The sequence below is a fragment of the Marmota marmota genome, unplaced genomic scaffold (assembly GCF_001458135.2).
Source record: "Marmota marmota marmota unplaced genomic scaffold, marMar, whole genome shotgun sequence".
In the NCBI taxonomy this organism is placed as follows: domain Eukaryota; kingdom Metazoa; phylum Chordata; class Mammalia; order Rodentia; family Sciuridae; genus Marmota; species Marmota marmota.
Window position 1 is genome coordinate 143409 of NW_026006215.1, and position 27043 is coordinate 170451.

Consider the following 27043-nt stretch of genomic DNA (forward strand, 5'->3'; position numbering starts at 1 on the left):
TGCAGAATCACATCAGTTACACATCCATTGATTTACATATTGCCATACTAGTGTCTGTTGTGTTCTGCTGCCTTTCCTATCCTCTACTATCCCCCCTCCCCTCCCCTCCCCTCCCCTCTTATCTCTCTGCCCCCTCTACTGACATTCATTTGTCCCCCTTGTATTATTTTTCCCTTTCCCCTCACTTCCTCTTGTATNAAGGAGAAGCTGTCTATTCACTCTTCTTCCATTATGAGTCCAGAAAATGAATACCTTTGTCAAGACACACAATTTAGAGCCTGCCTCTAAGTTCCATGGCACATATGCACACTCTGTGAAAGTTTTTTCCACTGTGTTTAAACTAGATGAGGCCAAGGGACTTAGTTTAGTTCAATGAAATATGAGCTGGAGTGTGTGTGTGTGTGTGTGTGTGTGTGTGTGTGTGTGTGTGTGTGTTGGTGCTATGTTCTTTTTTTTTGTACTGGGAACAGAACTCAGGGGCACTCAACCACTAAACCTCATCCCCAGCACTATTTTGTATTTTATTTAGAGACAGGGTCTCACTTAGTTGCTCAGTGCTTTGCTGTTGCTGAGGCTGATTTTACATTTGCAATCCTTCTGCTTCAGCCTCTCAAGCTACTGGGATTACAGGCATGTGCCACCAGCTTGGGATGTGTTCTTAAATATATTGTGTGCAGGGGCTGAGGTGAGGCTCAAAGGCAGAGTGCTAGCCTAGCATGCATGAGGCCCTGGCGTCTATCTCTGGCACTGCCACCCCCTTCTTTTGCTCCCTAGGCTGTGGCAGCAGGGATAGACTTTGAAGACAAGTAGCTGGAAGGTGGTTGTTGAAGAGGACGGAAGGTCAAGTGAGAAGCAGTGTGGGTACCAGGCACCTGGGAGCTGTGGTCAAGCCCTGGCCTGTATAGACCATCCTGCATAAGGCCTCTGATATTCTAGTAAAAATCTGGATACACTGGCATCTGGTATCTATGCAAATCTTTGCCTGGTGTGCTTGAATGCATTTCAAAAGCTGCACATCTGTCTACAGTGGCCTTTCTCAGATACCCTGACAGTGGGCACTTTGAAGGCCAATGGCCTTCTACCCATGGGATGTGCTTATGTGATAGTCACCCTAGCCCAAGATCACAGGGTGAAATAGGTGGAAATGGTGTTGTGCTGAGTGGCTATTTATGCTGGACAGCCTGGCCACAGAGATGGTGGATTTCTCTGAGGGGATTAGTAGCATTGTCATCAGCTTTATCTAGTGTTGAGGGCAGAGGCTCAGTTGTTTTCTTTTCCTGTAGTCCCGCTACAGCATGTATTTTGAAGTTCCCAGCTTTAATGGCACTCTCCTGCATCACTACCATCCTGCCTAGGATGGAGGTGACTTTGCCTCTGAGGGCTAGGCTGCTGGCCTGTTCTAGGTCATCCTGGATGTGGGTGGAGCCCACTTCTCCAGCCCTTGAAAAGCATCCATAAGCAAGTTCCCTGCAGAAGTCCTGTTGTGTACAGTCATTACTATCCCTAAGTGACATGCCATGACTTAGTAATCAGGGAGTGCCAACTCTAAAACAACTGAGCTTATCCATGCTATGGCTGTCCAATAAGCCACATTCCCTTGTGTGACTCTGTGAAAGCCCAGCACTGACCTGCAGGTGAGGGTGGAGTGGACTCCTGAACTCTGCACCCCAGTGCTTACCATGTCTAGTGAGAAGACGTACTTGGTCACCAGCTGGCACAGCTCAAGAATCTGGCTCTTGGTCCCCAAGAACACGTGCTCCCAAAAGAGTGCAATGGAGAAACCCCAATTCCACTGGCTTCTGTCAAAAGAGGGTGTCAGGAACTTAGCTTTGACAGAGGAGTCTGAGACAGGAGGAGGGGATGAAGAGGGCATGTGCAAGGCAGCATGGGAAGGTGAGGTGACGGAAGGAGTTATCCACAAGCTCTGCCCTCAGCACTCCCCCAGCTCTCCATGCAGGTAGGACTCAGTGTCTCACTTTGCTACCTCAGCATGCACTGCCGCTGTGCCCACTCTGCCACTGTGCCCACTCTCACAATCTTGCACACAGCGAGTCCCTCTTGACTCTCATAGCCAAGCATAGGTTGGGACACTCCCCAACCCTGAAAGTCTGTTTTCTCTGACCACCCCCATTCTTTGTAGTGGCTCCCTACCACCATAGTGATTCTCAAGGTGCTGCCTGCCTTTCGGTGGCCCTGGGGCACCACCCTGCATGTGGTTTTCCGCTTTCTCCCGCATCTAATGAGATGCCTGGCACTTCATCAAGTGCAGAGTGAGTGCACAAAGAGCCCCTCCCATGTCAGGAGCACCTGTTTGTCCTGCTGCCAGGTGTGCCATGACCCATAGTCCACTGATGAGCACAAGCCGAGCATGCAAGGGAGAGCCAGGCTCTGGGTCTCACATGACCTCTGCAGTGACAGCTCTGACTGTGCTCCTGCTATCTTGCAAGTACCCATCTGAGCATACAAGCTCCAGCAGTATTGACTGCTTCTTAACCAGCTGCAGCCAGGACTGGTGACTTGGCTTCAGGGTGTCTCTTGTTAGCATTTCAGCACAGGTCATTGCAGTGAACACATCTAATGTCTGTGAAGAGGAGGGTGATCACATGACCCCATAGGTTCTCTGCCCTTCCACCCACCCTCTTCATTGGCTATGGCTCCCTTAGGCCAGAGGTCCTGACAGAGGCATTGTGTCCTTGTATTCCAGGCTTGTAACCTGCTCCTTGGGGTCTTGAGATACAGGAAGCGCTAGCCAGCTGTTCCCAATACTTCTGGGCTATGCTGGCTCCCATCCCACTGAAGGGTCTTTCCTCTGATGGCAGGTCAGGGCCTGGGCCTCCTGAGGGGCTGTACCATCTCACTGCCAGCCATGTCGTGCTTCTTTACAGCTTCAATGAGGATCTGCAGAAACTGCAGGTGGATGGTCAAGATTCTGGAGAAGTTGTACAGCTGGTCCTGAAATGCTGATAGGCCAGGTGCACTCATGGCAAGCAGAGCCCATCCTCAGGCTTCCCTGAGGCTGCTCAGAGGTCAGACACAGGACCTCAGGGCCATCTGCAGAAATGGGGGTTTTCAAGCATTTTCAGTATGTATTTTTGAATCATGAAGAGATTTTTTTTCCTGTGGGAATTCAGAACTATTCAAAAACCACACACACAAAAATACAAATTAGACTTCATATCTCCCAACTGCTTTTCAGTAGAGCCTCTAGATATTTTCCTAGCCATGCCTTTCCTTCAGAATCATCCTCAAATGAGGATCACTGTGTTCCTGATTTTTTTTCACTCAAGATTAGATTATGAATATTCTTTTATCACTCATTATCTATAAAAATATTGTTTTCAATAGTTGCAAACAACCATTTTAAAATTGTCATACTTTGTCCCTTCTTCATTTATTTGGACACTTAAATTGTTTCTAATTCTTTGCGATCAGAAACAAAGCTGGAAAGCCTTGCTGTGAACATCTGCTCAGAACTCACAGTATAGTCAGCAGCTATGGGGGGCAGGCTTTTCAACCACCCTGCCATGTGACCACTGCTCAACACTTGCTCAGGAGGCCTATAGGCCTACCCTTCTTTTTGAAAACTTGGTTTTGCCAGATGAGCAGATAAAAGTGGCATCCGAAGACTATTTACATTCTCATGACTTACTGAGGGGCTGAGCATATAAGCAAAGTTTTCTAGATGCCCACACAATTATGCCCTGTGTAGCTGGCTTATAATTTTTACCCACTTTCAAACTCAGGGTAATTTCTGCTCTTTTCCTAAAAACACTTCTCTAACCTTCCATTATGCTGGCTAGAATATGTTCTCACACATATTTCACCTTCTTTTTCTGTGCTGTGTTTGACTACTAAGCATCTGAGTTTCCATCTTGGGCTGGGCTGCAGCTCTATTGACAATACTAGCCTAGGGTGCCTGAGACTCTTGGCTTTTTTCCCAGCTCCAGAAACAAAAAATATCAACCTTGCCACTGAATTTCACTTATTATTCTTACCTTAAGAGGTCAGTTACATATTTACCTTAATGCTGTCAAGAGAAACTCAACAATTTAGAGGTTGCTACAAGGAGCATGGAGAACATTTCAAGATAGTAGAAATGTCCAATTCAAGGAGGCCTTGGGAAGTAAAGTGTATTGGACCTGCGTTCTTAGCAGCTTGGAGGATGTTCTCAGCCTAGCATTTTGTAGGCTCCTTCTATTCCCCCCAGCAGCACCAGCTCTTGGAACCTGAGTTCGCATGTTTATCCCCAGTCCATACTGTGCAATTTCACCTTTGACCTTGAGTGGATACCTAATTTCAGCTCCTCCCAGGTGGACACTTTCATGGTCAAGAGCAGGAATTCCCTCAAGTAGCACTGAACAAGCTCATGCTGCTGATCTCCAGGGAGCTGGGCAAGAAAAATGCCCAGGGGAGTTTGCTGGAAGATTAGCACTAACTTCTCTGACCATTCTGTGAGGTGAAAGCCAGAGTGGCTTGAGACCTGTGAAGCCACAGCTGAGAGAAACTCACTTCTTTGGAAGGAGCCACAGGCTAGTGCAGCACCCTAGGGTGACTTGGGGACAAAATGCCATTGGCTACCTTATGGGAATAGAGAATGGTGGATGTATATACTAGGGGACACAGAAAGGAAGACAGGATCAACATTCAATTTAGGTCACAAAAGCCACACTCACTCAAAAGGAAAAAACTTCTAAGGTGGCCTGAGTTTTGTGCTATACTTGTGCATATATATATATATACAATCTCCCTGGGTTCCCAGGGAATCAGGACTGAGTGGGCTGCTCTTTAGGGCTGGAGTCAGAGACTCTGCCAACCAGAGAGATTTACCTACCAGCAGATGGGGAGTTAGCTCCTAGCTGCATAGTTTGCTGGACAAGCAGGGCCAGGCAGGGCATAGTCCCAGGTAAAGAAACACCCTCTCAGCAGGAGACAGACTGCTTCACTTTGGTTTAGGACAAGTGGCAGAATGTAGACCCAGGAAAGGAAGTTTACTTTGAACATACTGGTTCTCTAAGTAAATGTTGATAAGATGATTTCACATGTATGTGAAAGATGACTTAAAGGGGATGTTTCATGGGTGTGAGCCTCAGGATGTGTATGGTCAACCTGCAGCAGATAGCAATCTCTGTCCCTGCTGGAATATGATCCAGTTCACCAGCCTGCTGGCCAGTGTGACACCAGAAATCACCTCATAAGCTGCCTTCATGGTGTAACTTAAAGGCTTCTGACCTACTGGAGATTATCACTCCTTCAGCAGAAATTTCAAAATGAAGGCAGGACATGATTTGAGCTTATTCACAGCAAAGTGTGAAAACTACAAGCCCAGAATTTACCAGGTGCTAACTGCTGTCTGCCCACTGATGGACAGGCAGTATCTTTGTGGGTAAAGGCTGCTTCACCAGGCTGCATTGGACCCATCTTGAACAGGGCTCATGTTTTTTTATTTGTGATGTACTGGGCCTGGACCAAGAGCTCTTCCACATAGTCCCTGATTCTTCAGCTGAAGGGGACACTGTTTCAAGCACCCTTGGGAAGGCTCATATGGTTCTGCACCACGATGGAGGACATCTCACTCTTGGATCTGCAGTGCGGTGAGGTGAACTGAGAATCAATTCCTGATATGATGCTCTGAAAACCAGAGGACATGTGCTCAGAAGGCGCTGTGGGCCAGGAGTGGCTCTGCAGTAGGGTGCTTGCCTGACATGTGTGAGGCCCTGGGTTCCATCACCTGCACCACATCAGTGTTTATACAAATATACTTCACAATAGCCAAACTATGAAAGCAACTTATATACCCTTCAATAGATGAATGGATAAAGGAACTGTGGTACATATACACAATGGAATATTACTAAGCATTAAAAGAAAGTAAAATTATGGCATTTGTAGATGGATAGTGTTGGAGAATATTATGCTAAATGAAGTAAGCTCATCCAAAACAAACAAACAAACAAACAAAAGGCTGAAAATTCTCTCTGATAAGTGGATACTAATCCATAATGTAGGGGCATAGGATGAGTAGAGGAACTTTGGATTGGGCAAAGGAGAAGGAGGAGAGGGCAGGGGGCTTGGGAGTACGAAAGATGGTGGAATGAGATGTACTTCATTACCCTAGATAAATGTACGATTGCATGAATGGTGTGATCCTACTTTGTGTACAACCAGAGAAGTGGAAAAATTGTGATCCATTGTGTACAATGAATAGAAGAGCATTCTGTTGTCATGTATAACTGATTAGAACAAAGAAAAAAATAGGACAAAGACAATGTACTGAGGCTGCACAGTCAGCTGCTATCTGCCTTCCTGGCTAGGGCTCCTGTGTATAAGAACTGGAGGGCCCAAAGTCTTACACAGAACCAAGTCTCCAGTGCCTGTACCTGACCCTTATTGGCCTATGTTCCAGAATTGAAATCCCTGCAATCTGCACAGGAAGCCTGGGAGGCCCCTACAGAACTGGGCACAGCATCAGGGAATATGAGAATGCTTAAGGATATGTTCTCTCCAAATGGCATTGTTCCCACTGCACATGGAGTCCAACATGGATTTCTGAACTATACCAGGTGCCCTGAGAGAAGGAAATAAGGAGAAAGGAGACAGAACAAAGACCTGTCAGGATGCCACATCCTCTAGGTTATAGAAGGAGGTGGTACAAACATTCCTTGGAAAGCAGAGTCTATGTTCTCAATCACAGGAGATCTACTAAGGGTGCCATGTGGATTTTTTATTTACCTTATGTTATTCATCACAAGTGGAATGTTCAGCAAATTGGTATCACTGAAAATAAATATCGATAGGTCCTGGGCCCAGGCTGGTGAGTGTGGTCTGATCAGAAGCTCAAAGTTGCCACCTCTATTGATGAGAAAGATCATGCTGGCCAGCAGAAGGGTGACAGCACCTTGGACCTGCTTCCAAATGGTGTGCCTGAAGCAGAGATGGGACAAAGAACAGGAGAAAGAAGACAGTGGCTCAGCACCATAGCCACTGCCCTAAGATCTTGACACCTCCTTCCTCTGTGTCAAGGAGCCTTCTAGTCTATAAGCCAGGGCCATAAATTGAAGTTTCCATCACTTTTAAGTACAAGAGACTCACAAATGCACTTGTCTTAAGACCAGTTAGCAGGACTTGATGGGACTTAATTCACTTGAAAAGGTGAAGACATATTCACTGTTTTGTATATAAATGTTTTTTCAGAACAAGCCATCTATCTTCGATGAACAAATCAAATAATGACCAAGTTTCCTAAAATAAATAGATATTGCAAGAAAAAAATCAGCTGTAGATACAATATAATAAAGATGAAGAGACCAAAGTAAATCAGATCTAGATAAAGTTAAATAAGAAATCATGTTTATTTATGGGGCTGTGGTTTTAGCTCAGTGGTAGAGTGCTTGCCTAGCATTTGCAAGGCACTGGATTCCATCCTTAGCACCATATAAACATAAATAAGTAAAATAAAGGTATAAAAATATTGTGTCTGCTAAAAAAATCACATGTTTATTTGGAGTTCAGATTTTGAGAACTTTAGAATGACAGTGGTTAATTGGTTGAATTACCTACATCTCACTTTCATGTTAACATGATATATGTTCATATAATAACAACATTCTACAATTTCTTGTAGCAAAGAACAAGAATTAATAAATAATTTTTTTTTTAGTTTTATTGATGTTTTTTTCAAATACACGACTCAAGCCGTAGCGCCCTCGCCTGGCATGCGTGCAGCCCAGGTTCAATCCTCAGCCCTCAGCACCACATACAAACAAAGATGTTGTGTCTGCCAAAAACTACAAAATAAATATTGAAAAATTCTCCCTCTCTCTCTCTCTCTCTCTCTCCCTCTCTCTCTCTCTCTCTCTCTCTCTCTCTCTCTCTTTCTCTCTCTTTAAAAAAATACATGATGGTGGAATGCATTACAATTCTTTTTATACATATAGAGTACAAATTTTCATATCATTGCACAAAGATGCAGTGAGCTCAGAAACACTGTCTTCCACCTCCTGACACCCCTCCTTGGAGTCAGTAATCTGCCCAGCCATACTGCCTGCTAACCATTTGCAGTTTGTACCATGTCAGCAGCTTCTTGACAGGTCTATCCTGTCAATGTCAGTTTCTTGATTCACTATCTTTCTGTTGCCCATGCAGTGGGGAATGTCCACATACACTGTCCTCCATTGCTCCTCTCTGTGCAAGCAAGACCAAGCTCAAGGATGCTGACAAGGCCCTACATGACATGTCTCTCCATGTATGCCATTCCCACAACCCAGCACTCACAGCCTGAACTTCACACTCCGTCAATGGTCCCCTTCTGGTCTCCTGCACAGATGCAGACTCAGACTCAACACCTGTGCTCCATGGAGCCCTCTGCTCTGATGACTACCCAGCTAGCCCTAACAGGTAGCCCAAGGGGCCTCTCAAGGAGAACTGCCTGTTGGATATAGAAAATGAAAAACCTCAAAATAGTGTGGCCTGGGAAAAGGGAATAAAAAAGAAAGCCATACAATGAGAGCATTGATATGTTCCCAATACATTTTTTTCCAGTGACAAGACAAGCCCTGGGGAGAAAATATTCATCCAAGCCTAGACTGGTAGTCTCTGGGAAGAAGCCAAAGTACTGGCCCTTCCCAAAATAAGTCTTTCCTCAGTGATAGTACAATGAGACCACAGAGGGAAAGAGATAAATATTCACCACTGACATCCAACCCTCCATCTGTTCTACCGACTGCAAACCCTGGACCCTCCATTAGGCACATTCTGGCAATAATTAGGTTACCTCTCATTATACTCTATATAAGCACAAGCTTCCTCTTTGGCTGATGGCTCATTTTCCACCAGGAGAGTGGATCCATCAGAGGCATCACTCGGTTCCTGCATGAAACTTTATTCCAGAATAAAGAGGTAATCTCATCTGCAAAGTTTGTAACCAGCCAGGTTCTTTTGTGCTAACACCACCTATGATCAGTGCCCCTACCTGGCTATACAGCTTTTGACTATGACACTAAGGGCACCTGCTTGGGAGGCATCCTCATCCATTACTCTTACATCATCAAAGAATGAGAAGCAGGCCAATTCACTTACACCTGGGGCCATCTAGCAATCTGGGGAAGTGAACATTGTGCTCAGCACTGCTCTCAGAATAGAGCTCTGTTCAAAACCAGGCAATATAAGCCTAACTTAACTTATCTTCCTTTTGCCTAACATGGAGGGGACACACCCATTTCCCAGACTGCACCCTGGCTTGAACAGAGTCAAGAACTCCTGGCCCAAGAAATCAGGGCTCTTGGGTAAAAGAGGAGAGAGAAAGGCTGTGGAAGCAGTCACCTCTGTGAAGATGGCATGGTGTTCTGAGTCCATGTTGCAAAGTTGGGCCTTGAGGAAGTCTACAAAGGAGTGATGCTGCTGCTTGACCAGTATTCCTGCAACAGCACCTGCGTGGAAAACAAGCCCAGCATCTGGTGTGGCACAGTCAAGCAGGATCCGTTTGGTTCCCTCAGACACTCTGTGGTACAGCTCCTCTGTCAGTGCACAGGGCCCTGCCTCTCCACAGCTGGCAGCACCATCGAGGCACAGGTGTCAGAGTGGTAGCCAATGAAGACATCAGCAGGGCTGTACTTGTGCCCAGAAAGGAACTGATGGGCCTTCACATCAGCGAACTCCTCTGCCCACTGCGTGAGCTCCTGCAAGATGCTCTTCTGCCACCCCTGCAGCACCAAGCTGATGTCCAGGTAGTACTTCCCCAGCCAGTTAATGAGGAGCATGGGGAACTGCTCATACACCACACTTTTCTCCTTGATGACAATCAGGCACAAATTAGGGTGGACACGACACTTGACATGATGGGTGCCGAGCCCGAGTTCCACGTACTTCTGGCCCCCGAGGTATATGTAGTACTGGTTGAGAGCATTGTACAGGCTCTCTTAGAGGTGCTGCAGGTTCAGCAGCACCACCATTTTGCCAGTCTCCATGTAGGTTTTCACCTGTTTGATGTTTCTGCAGATCTGGGTGTACTCCTATCCCCAGGGAAAACTGGAATCAAAGATGATCTTGGGCTGCTGGTCCTCACTGAAGAATGACTTCTGCAGGATTTGCAAGGCCATGTAGTTTTTGGTCAGTATGAAAAAGTAGCAGGATTCAGCTTCTTCCAGCTCCCCTAGTGATACACTCTTCATACCCCTGTAATTGTTTTCCTTGATGAGTTCCAGGGTGCTTGACTTCTCCTATGCATCTGGCCTCAGGTAACCTGGCCATGAAGATGTCCAAAGTGGGGATGTCATCTTTGCCACTGAAATTCTGAAGGACTGCCCATGCAATATTCTGCAATGATGATGTATTTTTAGATGCTCTGGTGATGGTGAAGACCATCTTGATGAAGCTATAATAGTCACAAAGCCCAAAGACTTCCTTGTTCTGTCTGTGACACACAATTTCATAGGCTTTGCCAATGGGAGAAAAGTACCCTTTGACAATGTCCTGCACCAGGCTCTCTGAAGAGCAGATCCCTCTAGCACTCTCTAGAAGCTCCTTCTCACTGGGGCTGCTGTGAGACACAAAGATGCCTCTGTTAATCTTGGCAGGGTCAAGAGCCCAGTTGGAAATATCTATGAATCTGACTTTTTTTTTTTTTTTGGGGGGGGGGTAGGATCATCTCAATGCACCCGTATTACAGCAGAGGGTTCAGATCATTCAGAGGCAGTTTATGAGAATCTTCTGCCAAACCAATCCCATCCAATACCACCACAGACACATACTGCTGTAGATCCTTCCCCTGCTGGAAATGAGTGAACTTCTTGAATGTGTTTATGATGTTCTGTGGGGTGCAGTGGGGGCTACACTGGAATGACACCAGGTGGACCTGCTTCAGGCTACAGAAAGAGTGAAGTGTGCAGTTTTGCCTTGCATGGTGTCTGTCATGATAGTCTTGGAAGAGATTTGGAGCTTCCAGGTTTTCCTACCAGGAAAAGTGATATCTTCAGCTCAATGCAGATGATCATCATGAAGACATTCTCCTTAAGAGCCAAGATACTGGCTACAGTTTTCCTCAGAGGCACCACACTTAGGAAAAGATCATGTGCATGCATGATCTTGACCAGGATGACCCTGCTATTGTCATATGGTTCTGGAAAATACCTGCAAATGGCTCTGCAGTAGGAGTCCTTCTCTTTTAGGGAGGCATGGTAACAGACTCCCACTGCCAGCACCAGGGACCAGAGAAGAAGGTCTCTCCTGAAGTTATATTTGCTGACAGTGTTGTCACAGAGCAAGTGGTTCAGCTTCACAAAGAGCATCTCACTGCAGTCATGAAACCATGTGAACACCTTCACATAGCACTCCGCATCCTGGAGGCTGACAAAACTGCACTCACTTGCAGTGTTCCTCATGAACCTCTGAGAGGCAGAGAGCACTTCCGTGATCACATGAGTCTCATCCTTGCTAGTCCTGACATGGTCCACCAATATCTACACTATCTGCTGGATATAGAGCTTTACAGCAGTGTCATCCAGCTGCCTGAAGTCCCATACCAGAGGAATCAGGCTCGGGCCCAGGGCGTGGACATGATACCCCAGCTGCCTGAGAGGAATGGAGCCCAGCTTGTCTGCTGTCTCCTCTGCACTGACCCTGTAGCCCAAACCAGCTGACTCCAAATGATAGATGGTCTACTGGAAGTGCTTCCTGTTAGGGTTTCAGGCAGCATTGATGTGCAAGCCTGAGTTCTCTAGGGGCTGGCCATACATGGTCTGTTATTCACACAAGACTTATTTAATACAGCTTATGACTTTTGTTGTGTTGGCTCATCAAAGAGCAAGATGGTGTCCAATTGGTGTAGGTCCTTATTGGATAAGGTAGTTTTCTCAGCCTCTAAGACTTTGTAGTGAATCATGGCTGCAGTCGTTCCTCCATGGACCATGGCCAGTTTCATGGTCTCAGCCTGGGCACCAGCATGCCACAGATCACTACAGAATTTAATGAGACTGGTTTTCCCACAACCAGTTTCTCCCATGATGCTAACTCGGATACCACATCGGAACTGCATCTCAATGGCCAGAATCTTGAGCATGTTGTCTGTAGCTCATGTGTTTCATCAGGGTCAAGAGTCTAAGAAATTCCTAGTGGTCAGCAAAGTCTCCAGAGTTTCTCATGTCTGGACAGGTTATCAATGTCAACATTGAAGGGTGTCCCCTGAAGTAACAGCCCTATGTACAGTTAGTTCTTCTGTCATGACATCTTTCTTGATTATCTTCCTATTAAGATGGTTGATGACATCAACACTATCATTCTCATTGGGCTGGAGATGGAAGCCTATGGGTGTCATTGTCTATGTGTCACTGAAGAACACATGTGGGTGAGGCTTTAACTCCCACCTGCTCTGGAGAATGAAAGGGGTGAGCTCTTCTTCATTGACACCATCCATGGTGACTGTGTGCTTCCCTGGGCTTTGATGAGAGGATGAGTGTTGGTGTGGCAAAGTCTCTTGCCATAAAAATCATGAAGATGACTATGAAGTTTTAAAGCCCCATAGTGTGTCTCCAGTACATCCTGGATTGCAGAATGGAGAGGCTTCACAGTCCTTGAGCCCACAGTTGAGGAACTGCGCAAAAATCTGGAGCTCTGATCAGGAGGGGTGGATGATCACACAATATATGAGGAGCTGCTAAATGCTCTCCATGGGTTGCCTTCATCAGAGCCTTCTTGGTATTGAAATGTGTCCAGGTATTGTTTTTGATGGAATTGCTTTAAATATTGGTAAGGTCTTTGGAAAGTGGCATTGCAGAACTCTCTCTCATCCATTAAAATCTCTATGAAGTTTCTCTCAGGGCTCAGCTCCATGGCTATCACTTCCTCGGGAGGTTTGCAAGTGACATTGGGGAAGATATTAAGAAAACTAAACTGGGGGGGGGCATGTGAATTCTGTAAAGGACAGACATAAATAGAAGTTAGAATTTGATTTCCTGGAAGATGCCTGTGTGTGTTAACACCCCCACACAGTCTACTGTGGATAGGCTTTTATGAAAACAATCACTTGAATGCATGTGGCTCTTTGCAGTCTCTTATTCATAGAGGCTGGCATCTGCATGTTAGGTACTACAGAAGCTCAACTATGGCAGCCACATTGTAACCCAGGAAGCCATTTCCAATCCTGTGGTTCCATCTCTCTGCCAAGCATGAACACGCATGCAACAATAGAACTACCACCAACTAATGCATTTTCATGTGTGAAGTTTCCCTGCCATCTTCACTGGCAATGAGGGAGACTGGCCATCAACACAAGACTCTCCCACACTCAGTATGGCTGAGACTCAATCCAGACACACAGAACTGATCTGTTGGATCAGACAAATCCAAGATGCTACCAATCAACATGAGAGCATTCTCATTCCAGACATCATTAACATCTAAGTCCAAGCATGCATTTCTCCTTACAATGCAGTCACTGCTTCTCTAAAGCAAAAGTGGGAAACAACTAAGATGTATTACCCCACGCCATGGGCCACAGAATCCAAAGGGTGCCATGACCACCTGCAAATGCCCTGTGTACATACCAGCTTTGAAGACCTCTTTGGCAGTACTTAATTTCCTTCTGGAATTTCAATTATACATAAGTGGCATGGGTTCTGAAGCCATATTTACCCACTTATATCCATTAGGTATTGTAAAATGAGGAATTTGAAAAGAAAGATCAAAGTTCCAGTCTGTACCTACAGACAGAGAAGCATGGGTTTGAAAATACACAATTACCAACCATTATTCCCAACCCCAGGACCCTCCTTCTTCTTCTACCAGGTCCCAGCCCAGACCCTGTCTTGAGAGAAGAAGGGTCCTGGGGGTTGGGAGGACCCTGTCTTTTCCTTGAGAGAAGAGTACTGACCACAGGTAGGCAGAGAAGGGAGAAGTAGGTGGGGCCCTGGAACTTATGCTTTCTGATGTGGCCATTAAGTTGCTATATGGGAACTTACCGAAGCAGTCACATCAAAGTAGAATATCATGGGTATGTTCTAATACTGAGCATTCTAGAAAAACAGGAGGGAGCCCAGAATTCAGCCCTCATCCACCTGAGCTTTAATCAACTGAACAATCTTTACAGGCACTTTTTCACTGTTTAACTTCTTTTTCAGTTTTTTATGCAATCTCTTCATGTAGAAAGATTTCCCTGTAATGTTAAAATGAGGACATTAGATCCCAAGCCTATGGACCAAGAGGAACAGTGTTCAGAAAGATTAGAAGTTACTTTTTAGCTAAGAGTAGTGGCTCATGCCTGTAATCCCAGCAGCTTGGATGGCTGAGGCAGGAGGATCACAAGTTCAAGGACAGCCTCAGCAACTTAGTGAGGCCCTAAACAACTTAGTAAAAACATGTCTCAAAACAAAACAAAAAAAATAAATAAAAAAAAGATGGGGATGTGGCTCAGTGATAAGGAACCCCTGGGATAAATCCCCAGTTTTAAAAAAACCCAGTTAATTCTCTGTGTAAAAGTCAAAATTGATGCAATGTAACATCAGATTAGAGAACAACTCCATCATGAAGCCACAGTCCTCACGCACTCAGCTTCCTGGCATTCCTGAGAGCAGTGGAAATATAATAAAGTAAAAGCAGAGGTGTGTCCCTTGGGGGGAAGGGAGGGCAGATTTTGTTCTGACAGGGCAGAGTGCTGCTCACAGGATGAAGTGAATAGAATGGAAATCACCACCTCTTTCCAAGGACACATGACAGTGACTGAAGGGAGGGTGAAAAGGCACTTTTCTCCTGGAGTCAGGGCAGCTGCACCTCCTCTGCTCATACCAACATGACCCAGAAGAGGTAAAGGGAGTTTACACAAGAAAAAGGTGACCTGCCAAGAAGTCCGTGCAGGGGGAGGAGTAGGGCTCCCAGCAACTGCAACCTGGGTGGAAAGGGGGCCCCTTGTAGGGGAAGCACTGACAGCAGGGAGTCAGAACCTCCTGAGACTTACTTTCCCACCTGCAGAGGGTGTCATCTGAGGTGTCCATTGCTTCAGAGGCAGGGGTCACTGGGAAGACTCAGAGATTACCTGCCCACCCCAGTGCTCTCATTAACATGTCCTGTTCTCTCCAATGCCACAATTCCCTCACACATCCAGTCTCTGAACATAGCTGCCACTTACAGAGTCTGTGCTGGGACCTGGTAGTGATGTGCCAGGTAGGCCTGGATGGCATTGAGGGGCACCTGGAAGATGAGGTGGACTTTGTGCTGGCTGAAGGCTGAGGACAGGTAGCAGCACTCCCATGCTGCATCGAAGACTTGTACTAGCTGGTGATCCTCCCAAGGATACTGTGTGCAGTGTGGAAAAGGGCCTTTTCCTGGAAGGCCACCTCATAGCTAAGCTGATCCATGAACAGCAGGCTGTAGACTTTGTGCCCCTTGGAAACTGGAGTTGGCAGCAGTGCAAGAGCAGGGCCACCTCCTCAAATGTGGTCCCTGAGGTGCAGAGTAGCACCTCATCAAAAGGGGGCAAGGGCTGTGCAGGGGCCTGTATGTAGATGACGGTAGCCAACAGCACCTCAGAGTAGCCACATATGACCAGATTACATTGGCCAGCTTGAGGCCCTCAGGGAGAGGCTGCTCCACCAGAGGCCTCCCAATCCTGGCCAGGTGAGCCAGACAATGGCCCAAGGCCTCCAGGCCCAGGCAGCCAGGCAGAAAGAGACTAATCTTCTCCAGGGCCTGTTCCAAGCCCTCAGCTTGGTCACCAGGCTGATCTCAGCAGATTACAATAGTGGTAATTTTTCTATCACTGTCTTCACGTGGTGTCTGGTGGCCTCATTGAACCCCTTGGTGGCCCTTAAGGTGTCACTGGGGTGCAGTGGTCTTTGATGAAGACATCATCATGAGGGCAGCTTTGCTGGGACACTGCTTCCTGAGTTTGGTGCTCAGGTGGACCAGCTTCTTGGCCATGTAGAAGTTGAGGTAGAAGTGCTACCTGCACTTCCTGCTCACCAACTCCTTCTAGTCATCCAAGAAGTGCTCCATCTGCCTTAGAGGGCTTCCAGGAGCTGAGTGACATCCCACTCTCTATCAGCTGGTTTATCAACTCAAAGTGGAAGTCCATGTTGATGGAGATGCCATTCCTGAGGCAGCAGTAGACCTTGGCAGTCCAGGTCCAGAATAGCATATTTCTCTCAGAGTGTAGGTTCAGGAAGGCTTGCACAAGCCACTGCACATGGCAGAAAAACTGGAGGAAACAGGGGCATGGGGCAGATATCACAGTGAGTTACTGAAGAAGGATGTGCCAATCTAGGTGGTAACTTTCAGATTACAACACAGGTTCTAATTCAAGGGGCTGGGGTTTATTCTTCCCACTGGGTCACTAAGAAACATGATCAGCCTAAGGAGTGGGCTCTCATCTTGGGGAAGTGATCAGTGGCAGATAGGAATGTTGACTGTGGGCTGGGCTGTGCTCAGCGGTAGAGCGCTTGCCTCATATGTGCCAGGCTCTGGCTCTATGCCCAGCAGTTGGGGAAAAAATGTCAATTGTAAAATGCAAATAAATTGTAAGGAAGGAACATATAACACAAGAGAGAGACTACTAGACTACTACATAAACCAACAACCTATTCCAACAATTATTTCAGGATTTTTTTTTTTTTTTTGGTATTTGGGATTGAGCCCAGTCACTCTACATTGAGCTATGTCCCCAATCCTTTTATTTTGAGACAGGTTCTCACTAAGTTGCTGAGGCTGGCCTCTAACTTGCCATCTTCCTGCCTCTCTCCTGAGTAGCTAGTGTTAGAGGCATGTGCCACCACACCTGGCTTGGTTACTTTAGTTTTGATGAAGAGTGCCCATTAGAATCTTGAGGTGTTTGATTTTGCCAATTTACAGAGTAAATAAAGACATTGGTTCTTCTTCCTAAGAACTATCTACTTGGTCACCTCCTGCTAAATGCAGCTGATTAACCACCAGTGGTGACAGATTCTTCTGATGCTCTTAAGAAGGAGCTTATGCCTCCAGGGCCTGTCCCACCTCAGATGTAGCTCTAGACAAGGTGCACCCTGCATACCCACCAGCTCCACTCTCTGGAGCCACTCTGTCTACCAGAGGCCAACCCCTGCTTCTTCCCCTTTGCAGGCAGAAGGGCAGTGAGCATGCCCAGCCTGACACAACAGGAGCAACTTCTCACCTCATAAAACCTTCCCACTTCCATACTCTTGTGGTCTTTCTTGCCAGAAATCAGCATCAGCTTGTTTAAGATTCTTCAGATCTTCCAAAGTGTAGAAGCAATCTGGTTCCAGGCCACTGTGACCCCCAGGGAGGATCAGGCACAGGATGGCATGTGGGGAAATCTGGGAGGCACAACATGCTTAGAGGCCATTTTCTGGTGGCTGAAACCATGACTCTGCAGCAAGCCAGTGCACACCACAAACACCACACCTGGAATCTGGATGCCCTGATCTCACAGATGCCTCTGCTGTTCAATGCTGTGGCCAGGGACAGGGACGAGAACTTGATGGACCCATGGCTTTTATTCACTGTCTTTAGCCACTCCAAGTTCCTGGCAGAATCTCTATGTTGGGACAAAAGCAGAGAATATGGGCCTGGGTTTGTATGACTGTCTTCCTCAATTGCTGGGCAAACTCCACCCACCCTCCTCCAGGGTCCCAGGTGTAGCTGCTCACCCAGTTTCTGCAGCTATCTCAGGTGCCTCTACCTTGTTCCTCAGGACCTTGGCCACTCAGTGTGGCTATGCTGGTAACCCATTCTTACTTAACACTTAGAGTGCATGTGACCTGCACTTATGGATGATTGGATGCACGGCAAAAGGCTGCACTCCCAGATGGGATGCCTCCATCCTGCTGAGTTCCCAGAACACAGGCCTTCTGAGAAGAAATGCTTGACTGAACAAGAGCCCTAAGTTCTTAATGTCTTGCCATGTTCTCTGAGCATGACCAGAAGAACTTAGGAAAAAGTGGAACAGAATGTGAGCTTCCAGCAGAAAAACTGCAAACTGCAAACACTTTCCATTTCCCCACCATCCAACCACATGCAGGACCAACCATCCTAAGGTCAGTGCAGGACATCTCTAGACATCTCTGCTCATTGGGCAAGTTATGTGGTGTAAGTTAACTCAGACCCTGGTATAGGCAGTTTACTTGAATGTTTATTTTTCTGTTAAAAAAAAATCAATATCAATTGTGAAAAGTATTCAAAAATAACAAGATGAAAGGACAATTACTACTGTTCAGAGAAAATCACTGCACAGCCTTTCACACACTTCCTACCATGCTCTTTCCACCCTTGTCCTGTAGAGTAGAGACTGCACTTTACATGCAGTTGTGTAGCTCCCTTCTGAACCAAGACAAAGAAAGCAATTCCATACATTTAAAAAAGCTGATTTTAAACATCAGTTTAAATGGCTGCCTGCATGCCTCTATGCCTGTGTGTCCTCAAAGCACAGTCACTTCCCAGGGCTGCAAGACCTTGGAACCAGGAAAAAAATCTCACCAGCTTGCTGGGCAGATAAGGGTCATTTTGCAGAGCCTTCCAGAGTCCTGTCAGCAGTTCCATGGACTCGATGAAGCCTGCCTTCTTGTCTGCCTTAAACAGCAGAGACATGTTGCCCTGCACAGCATCATGGAAGCAGGCCACCCAGTCCACATCAATGCTGTTCTCTCTGGCTGAAATGAAGGTCAGATCCACAAATACCTGGAGTTTGGTGATGCCTGGGGCAGAGAGGGGGTAAGCACAGGACCACTCCACAATGCTGGACAACTCACACCTGGTCACAGCCCCTAGTGAGACCATCAATAAACACTAAGTAAACATCTAGGGCCTGCTCCACTTCCTGCTTTAAGTTAGGACTCCAGCAAACCTTTTCTTTTGCAGGATGACACCACTGACCAACATCTAACTTTTACCAAACAATGTTCCAGGCACTGTACTAGGGTTGCATGGACCTTATTTCCTTTAATCCACAAATATCATCACTTAAACCAAAAAAGGCTTACTTGGTTAATAATATTTTGAAAATTATTAAAAAATCTCAGGTAATTTTCCTAGGGTTAATTATTAATCAAATAATGTACATCAAAAGAGACTCAGGAGTACAAGGTGGAAGAAGCACAACTTTGGGTGAGAGCTAGAGCCACTGCAGTCTCAGTGCCAGCAGGAGGTGGCCCTCCAGGCCTCTCTAGTGTGTGAGTGCTGCCTCTGCTCCTTTTTGGACTTTCTTTCTTACCTCTCTTCCCTTGCTCTATCTAATCCACACAACCTCTTAGGCTGCCCAGCCCTAGGCTGGGAGAGAAATGTATAACTTTTGCAAGCATACTGCAGCAACACCCCTTTGTGGGCAAGAGCTTAACTAGGCCTCTGGCAGAATGAGCTAGAAATAGCAAAAGGAGTCAGGATGGTTATGAAAACAATGCTGGCATCCATAAATGGAGAAAGCAGCAAAGGAAACAGTTTTAACCAGAACCCTGAAAAGTGGCCCTGATGAAAACTCCACTGCCAGCCTGGAAGCAGACACTAACCTCCAACTAACCCATACACGTGATTGAGGAGGGAACCACACATCAGATAGAGCACTAATCACTAGAAAATATAAAGAACTCAAAAAGCTAGACACCAAAAAAAAAAAAGGAATAACCCAATCAATAAATGGGATAAGGACCTGAAGAGATATTTCCCTGAAGATTATATACAATCAACCAACAAATATATGAAAAAAGTTCATCATCTCTAGCAATTAGAGAAATGAAAATAAAAAAAAAACTCTAAGATTCCATCTCACTCCAGTCAGAATGGCAACTATTATGAATACAAACAACAATAAATGTTGGCAAAGATGTGGGGAAAATGTACACTCAGAAACTGCTGGTGGGACTGCAAATTGGAGCAGCCAATATGGAAGGCAGTATGGAGATTTCTTAGAAAATTTGGAATGGTACCTCCATTTGACTCAGCTATCCCTCTCCTTAGTCTATACCCAAAAGTCTTAAAAACACATACTACAGGGATAAAGCCATATCTATGTTTATTGCAGCACAATTCATAATAGCTAAATTGTGGAACCAATCTAGATGCCCTTCAATAGATGAATGAATAAAAACACATGTGGCATATTTACACAGTGCAATACTACATAGCAATAAAAGAGAATAAAATCATGGCATTTGGGTGAATGGATGGAGTTAGAGAAGATAATGCTAAGTGAAATTAGCCAATCACCCCAAAAATAATGCTGGATATTTTCTTTGATATAAGAAGGCTGATTCATAGTGGGATAGGTAGAGGGAGCATGGGAGGAATAGAAGTACTCTAGATAGGAAAGAGGGGTGGGAGGGGAAGGAAGTGAGCATTGAGTAATTAACGATGGATGAACGTGATGATAATTATTATCCAAGGTACATGTATGAAGACATGAATTGGTGTGAATATATTATGTATAGAACCAGAGATATGAAAAATTGTGTTCTATATGTATAATAAGAATTGTGATGCATTCTGCTGTCATGTATTTAAAAATAAAAGCAATGAAAAATTGGACATAAAAATCACTGAGGTTATGCTCATAAAGAAAAGAATTAATCCCTCCTCCCCTCTACCCTGCTGTAGGATCATTCATCAGTTTTCATGATAAAGAACAGACTGTAAGCTCTTGTGTGGAGAGGACAGTTTGAAAATACACATCCATTCCACTCCATCCAAAATTCCACTTAGAAATTGTTCAACTCTAAGTGGATCAAAGACTTAGGCACTAGAACAGAGACCTTGCACCTAATATAAGAAAAAATAGGGCCAAACCTTCACCATGTTGACCTAGGATCTGATTTTTTAATAAGACTCCTAAAGCCCAAGAAATGATATCAAGAATCAATAAGTGGAATGGATTCTAGTTAAAAAGATTCTTCTCAGCAAAGTAAACAATAAATAATATGAAGAGATAGCCTATAGCTTGGGAGAAAATTTTTACCACATTCACCTCTGAAAAAGCATTAATCTCTAGGATATATAAAGAACTCAAAAACTTCACACACACACACACAATAACCCAATCAATAAATGGGCTAAGGAAATGAACAGAAACTTCACAGAAGGAGAAATACAATTGATCAAAAATATATGAAAAGGTGTTCAACATCTCTAGCAATTAGAGAAATATAAATCAAAATTACTTTAAGATTTCATCTCACTCCCTAAGAATGGCAATCATCAAGAATACAGGCAACAGTAAATGTTGGAAAGAATGTTGTGAAAAAGGTACACTCATACATTGCTGATGGGACTGCAAATTGGTGTAACCACTATGGAAATCAGTATGGATATTCCTCAGAAAACTGGGAATGGAACTACCATATAACCCAGCTATCCCACTCCTTGGTTTATACCCAAAGGACTTAAAATCAGCATACTATATGATGCAGCCACATCAATGTCTATAGCAACTCAATTCACAATAGCTAGACTATAGAACCAACCTAGGTGTCCCTCAATAGATGAATGGATAAAGAAAATATACTCATAGTATATTACTCAGCTTTAAACAAGAATGAAATTATGACATTGCCAGTAAATGTTTGGAGTTGGGGAATACCTTGCTAAGCTAAAAAAAGCCAATCTCATAAAACCAAATGCCAAATGTTTTCTTTATTATGTGGCTGATAATTCACAGTAATGTAGGGATTGAGGGGGTTGGGGACATTAGGGAAGAATAGGGTTACCTTAGATTAGGTAGAGAGAAGTGATGGGATTGGAAAGGGAGGGAAGGGATAGGAGAATGAAACAGACATTATTACTGTATGTATATATGTAACTATATGACCAATATGATTCTGCAACATGTATATTCAGAAAAATGAAATTATATCCCATATATATATATATATATATATATATATATATATATATGATATATCAAAGTGCATAAATGCCTTCTAGTATCATGTATAACTAATTAAAACAAATTTTAAAAAAAGATCATAACCAGTAGGAATGAGGAGAGTAGAATAGGAACCTGATAGTTATGCTAGCTGGAAAGTGGAAAGATGGCCACACCAGTGGCAAACAACACTTGGGGCCTGAGAACACAGACTCTGAGGCCATAGCAGAGTGAGCTCAGCCAGGCCTAGCACACAAGAGCACTAGCTGCTGGGGTCACCCTAGGCTTGGAGGCAGAGAGGCAATAGGAAGTGGGACCAAAGTCTGTTTAAGAAGCAGTTGGTGAGAGTCCACCTCCACCATGGAGGCAGAAGAGGACTGCAGGAAGGATCACCTACAGGGCTTTCAGGCCTGGAGGCTACTTCTAGACAGACACCTATCTTGGGCAGCTACAGAGGACAGGGAATATTCAATCTAAAGACCAAGAGGACACAGCCACCAGGACAGGAAAGCAGGAGTAAAAGTGGGGGCCCACCCTCCTCTTTCCCCTCTTGACTCCAGAAACCTGGCAGCAGGCAGAGGCTGCAAATGTGACCAACCCATAAGAGAAGCCCTTAAGGACCAGGTCAATTCAAGGGCAGCCACAGAGCCCCATGGACCTTGTCCCAGAAGCACTCAGTCTGTCAATTCACTTGTGGGGACTATCTTCATAGACACAGATAAACAAAAATTTCCAACCAGAATAGGAAAAGCTTTAAAATGGGAAACAGATACAAAAACCCCAACAGGGCTGGTGTCTCAGTGGCAGAGTGCTTACCTGGCAAAGGCAAAAGCCAAGGCTTGGGCTGGGATTGTAGCTCACTGGTAGAGTGCTGGCCTAGCACATGTGAGACACTGGATTTGATCCTCAGCCCCATGTAAAAATAAACAAAATAAATATATTGTGTCCATGTATAACTAAAAACATATTTAAAGGAAAAAAAAGAAAAGAAAAGGAAAGCATAGGTTGCATCCACAACATACAAAAAAGAAAAGAAAGAAAGAAAGAAAAAACAAGCCAACAGGATGAAATGGGAAACTATGCAAGGAAAAGAAACAAGAAAACCTTTAAAAATACCAATAATCTCTGAAAGAAAACATACTGTAATCACAAACCATGAGAACAGCATAGTATATAAACAAATCTTCAAGGAAAATGGGAGTGCCTTTAAATTTAATATATGTGAGAGCTGAAATGAAAACTTCAATGCCAAGTCTGCAGGAGGAGGTTGAGGAGAAGGCTCAGGAAGTGAAGCCCTAACAGGAGAGATGTTACAGGAATCAGGAAACCATGCCAGGAGGCCCAGAATCTGCTGATGTGAATCCTGTAAGAGGGAAACACAGTGAACCAATTCAGAAGAACACCCAAGAGCTCTAAGACTAGATCTTCAGCTGAGAAAGATCTGCCAGTGCCCAGTCCTGGAGGCAGAAAAGAGATCAACAGCCCTGCACAGTTTTATGACAACTTCAGGAAACCAGGGCCAGACAGCTCTCAAGAGCATCCACAGAAAGACAATAAGCCCCATACAGAGGAGCTTGTGAAGTAGTGAAGCTGCATCTGATCCTAATGCAGCACTCAGGCAGTGCATTGAAGTGGGTACTGCAGCAGGGGCACAGTTCTGTATCTGGCATTCTGTGCCCCTGTCCCAGCAAGTAGCAGATGCTATCCTCTGTCAACGAGGAGTCAAGCACAGGCCAGAATGCAGAACTTGCCCTACCAGACCAGAGGCCAAAGCAATGCTCCCAAGGTAAGGGGAGGTTGAGGACCACTTCCCCTCCAGGGAAGATGAGCCCCCTGTCCTGGGAGACCCTTCAAACACATCCACTCAGACAGTTGAAAAAGGAAATAACAAGACAAGAAATGCAATTCCACCAGCTAAAGAAACTGTGTGCCAGGACCATGGAATAGCCATGGTCCACCACATGGCTCACCTATGAATCCTGTGTTCATCCAATGGTGAAGGCTGACCCTGAAGAATGTGCCAGTAACTCAGGACACCACTGGAAGTGACAGGGCAGCAAGCAGCTTAGCGTGCTGGGCACAGACTGGAGTGAAATCTACATCTCCCCCCATGGAAATCCAGCAAAGGACCCTGACACTAGGAAATCAGGGACATTGACATGTGTGGAGTCACACCAACAAGAACATACTAGGTGAAGCTGCTTCCTCAAGAAAAGCATTGAAAACCTGGCTAATAATGTTTCTTAAAAGCTTCTTTCTACAAAATAAGGCCCCACTATTTGGAGCCCACTTCCATTCCCACAAAAACTCTCAAAGGTGACCAGTGCGACTGCTAGAGCAGTGCCTTGGATGAGGTGCTTTACCTTCCCACACAGCCTTAGGAGGCTATCCACCTGTCTCTTCTCTCTTAAGAAATATGAGTTCACCCATCCTCCAGTCCAGTGTCTCTTCCATGTCACATTTTTTTCTCTTGGAGTGAAAAACTTTTTCTCTCTGGAAAATGATGACAAAGTCAGCCAAAGGAAAACAAATATTGTGGTACCCCTTTCTCTCCCTGAGAGTGCCCCACAGTCACCACCAAAAGGACAAGGAGACAACCACTCAGTGGCCTGGATGAGGAATGCCAGCACATATGTGAACATGGCCATCTTATCAGCCTGGCCTCAGCTCACCTAACTGCCTCAGGTCCAGAAACTGACTTTCATGCTTCAGGATCAGCTCCAACCTTCCAACCAATATGGACTCCAGTACATCAATAGCAACCTTCCTAAAGACAGAGCACAGCATCCATCACCTTTTTGGCATCCTCTGTGATCTTGGGTGACAGCTTCTCACCCGTCCCTGATCAGATGAGGAGTACACTGTGCCCATGGGCCTTCTAACTCCTTGCTGCAAGAATCTCACACCCAGTCCCATGCCCATACAGGATCAGACCTCTGGTGTTTCCAGATATCTGACATCTCACTCAGCTGTGACTGTACCTGTGAGGTTAAAGTTTTACAATAGTGCATCTCCTGACTGGGAGGAGGAGACTCCTAATTGCCAAAGTCAGCCAAGAGAACAACAGTGCTCAAGATTAAAGACCTGAACCCATGCTCCACTGACCATATTTCTTGGACTACACATGATCTCTTTTGAAATTCACCTGTCTTGAGAATCCCTGCAGTAGTACAAAATAAACTGCAACAGGACAAGCTCACACATCAGAGACCATTCCAAGAGTGCAGTAAACATCTGCACAGCACCCAGGAAGGAGACAGATCTATGCTGCAGCTTCACATTCTACCTATCTTGTCTGTGGGTCAAAACCTGGAATGTGAGGTTTTGAATCAACTTAGAGGGCAACATTTTAAAATGTGCTTAGTTTAAATGCCAGCCTAATTATCTCAGTAATATGAGGCTCGTATATTATAATGAGAAGACCAAGTTTACTATTAAAAGCAAAGATAACAGGGCCTAGGGTGCAGCTTGGTGGTAGGGTGCTAGGCTAGCAGGCATGAGACCCTGAGACCCTGATTCAGTCACCAGAATCACACACACACACACACACACACACACACACACACAGATTTTCATTCATAATTACAGAAACATGGAAGCAGCTGAGATGACCTTTAGTGGGAGAATAAAAGAAGTTTTACTCAGTGATAAAAAGAACAGAGTGAGGGGAGGGGGACTGGTGGTGGGGAGATTGGTGTCAGGGGTTATGGCTCCCTGGTAGAGTGCTTGCCTAGAATGTGTGAGGCATTGGTTCAATACTCAGCACCTCATAAAAATACAATAAAGTTATTGTGTCCACATACAACTTAAAAATAGATGTTAAAAAAAGGGAATGGAGTCATGAAGCCAGGAAAACATAAGGAGTAGCCTTAAATGCATACTGCTGAGTATATGGAGTGTGGACTTTAAAAGTATACTCTTCCCCAGCAAGCTGCTATGGCCACTGCAGACAGCAGCCACCTTCAGACCACAAGCTACTCTTGCCTCTCTCCTGGTGTAGAAAGGTGCAGTTGGTTTGGCTGAGACAATCATCAGCCCTGGGTTTTTATTGCCACAACCAGTGCTTTCCCACTACAGGAACTGAATCTGAATCTAGCAATTTATACATAAACCAGCACCACCATTTCCAGGGAAATGAATAACACTTGGGAAAGAGATGGCTGAAGACTCACTTCATGTTTTGTTAGTTATCAGTATTGGTCTTACAATGTGACAGATGGACTTCACAGGGGGGTAAGCTGGGTTTGGATTTGAGTTCTAAACACTTGTTATCTTTGCGATAGTAAGTCTCAACACCCTGGGTAAGCAACTTGCCCTGGCACTTCCAGTCCTTCATCTGGAAATCAAAGGACTTGGAGAATTTCAGAGGGGCTGTTTCAAGTGGGTCTCCCCAGGAAGATATGTCGAGCAGGCATTCACCAGATGGTGGTTCTGCTGTTAAATGCTCTTTATTACATGTGATGCTTAGCACCTGCCTGAGTACCTCTGCCCATACTGCTTTTACCAAACCTGAGCACATGAAGGCTGAAGATCAGGTCAATCAACTTGCCCTGTTCTGATGCCTGAGAAAGGATGGCAACACCAACTAGCCCTACACTAATTGTACAACTTGAAGAGCTGCTTCACATCTGGCCCCATTAGCAGGTGTTAAAGAATCTCATCCATGCTTGCCATGGCCTCTCTGCTGTTCCTGGGCCAGGAGTTTGGGATCACAGCAGACACAAGCCTGCCAAATTTCTGAAAATCATGACAAGAGAATCCCTCCAGAACACTAATATGAGACTAAAAGAAAATGAATTAAAAAGAATGAATTTAAAATATTTTATTGATTTTTTTTTTGTGTGTGTGCGTGTGTTTGTGGTGCTGGGGATGGAACCCAGGGCTTTGTGCATGTAAGGAAAGTACTCTACAACTGAGCTATATTCCCAGCCCTGGATGTTGTAAATATGCTTATTTAATTTATTTATTTTTATGTGGTACTGAGACTTGAACCCAGCGCCTTGCATGAGCTCTACTGCTGAGCCACAACCCCAGCCCCCCCGGGATTTGTTTTTTAATGACACAATTTAGTACCCAATAGCATTTTATTTTTATTTTTTTTTTAATTTTTATTGTTGGTTGTTCAAAACATTACATAGTTCTTGATATATCATATTTCACACTTTGATTCAAATGGGTTATGAACTCCCATTTTTACCCCATATACAGATTGCAGAATCA

The 27043-nt window shown here is 45.0% G+C and overlaps 1 pseudogene; it reads right to left on the reverse strand.

The window, feature by feature from the left end:
• Nucleotides 1–1678: 1678 nt before the first annotated feature.
• The window catches only part of LOC107161120, a 39973-nt pseudogene continuing 14608 nt past the window's right edge, over nt 1679–27043 (reverse strand).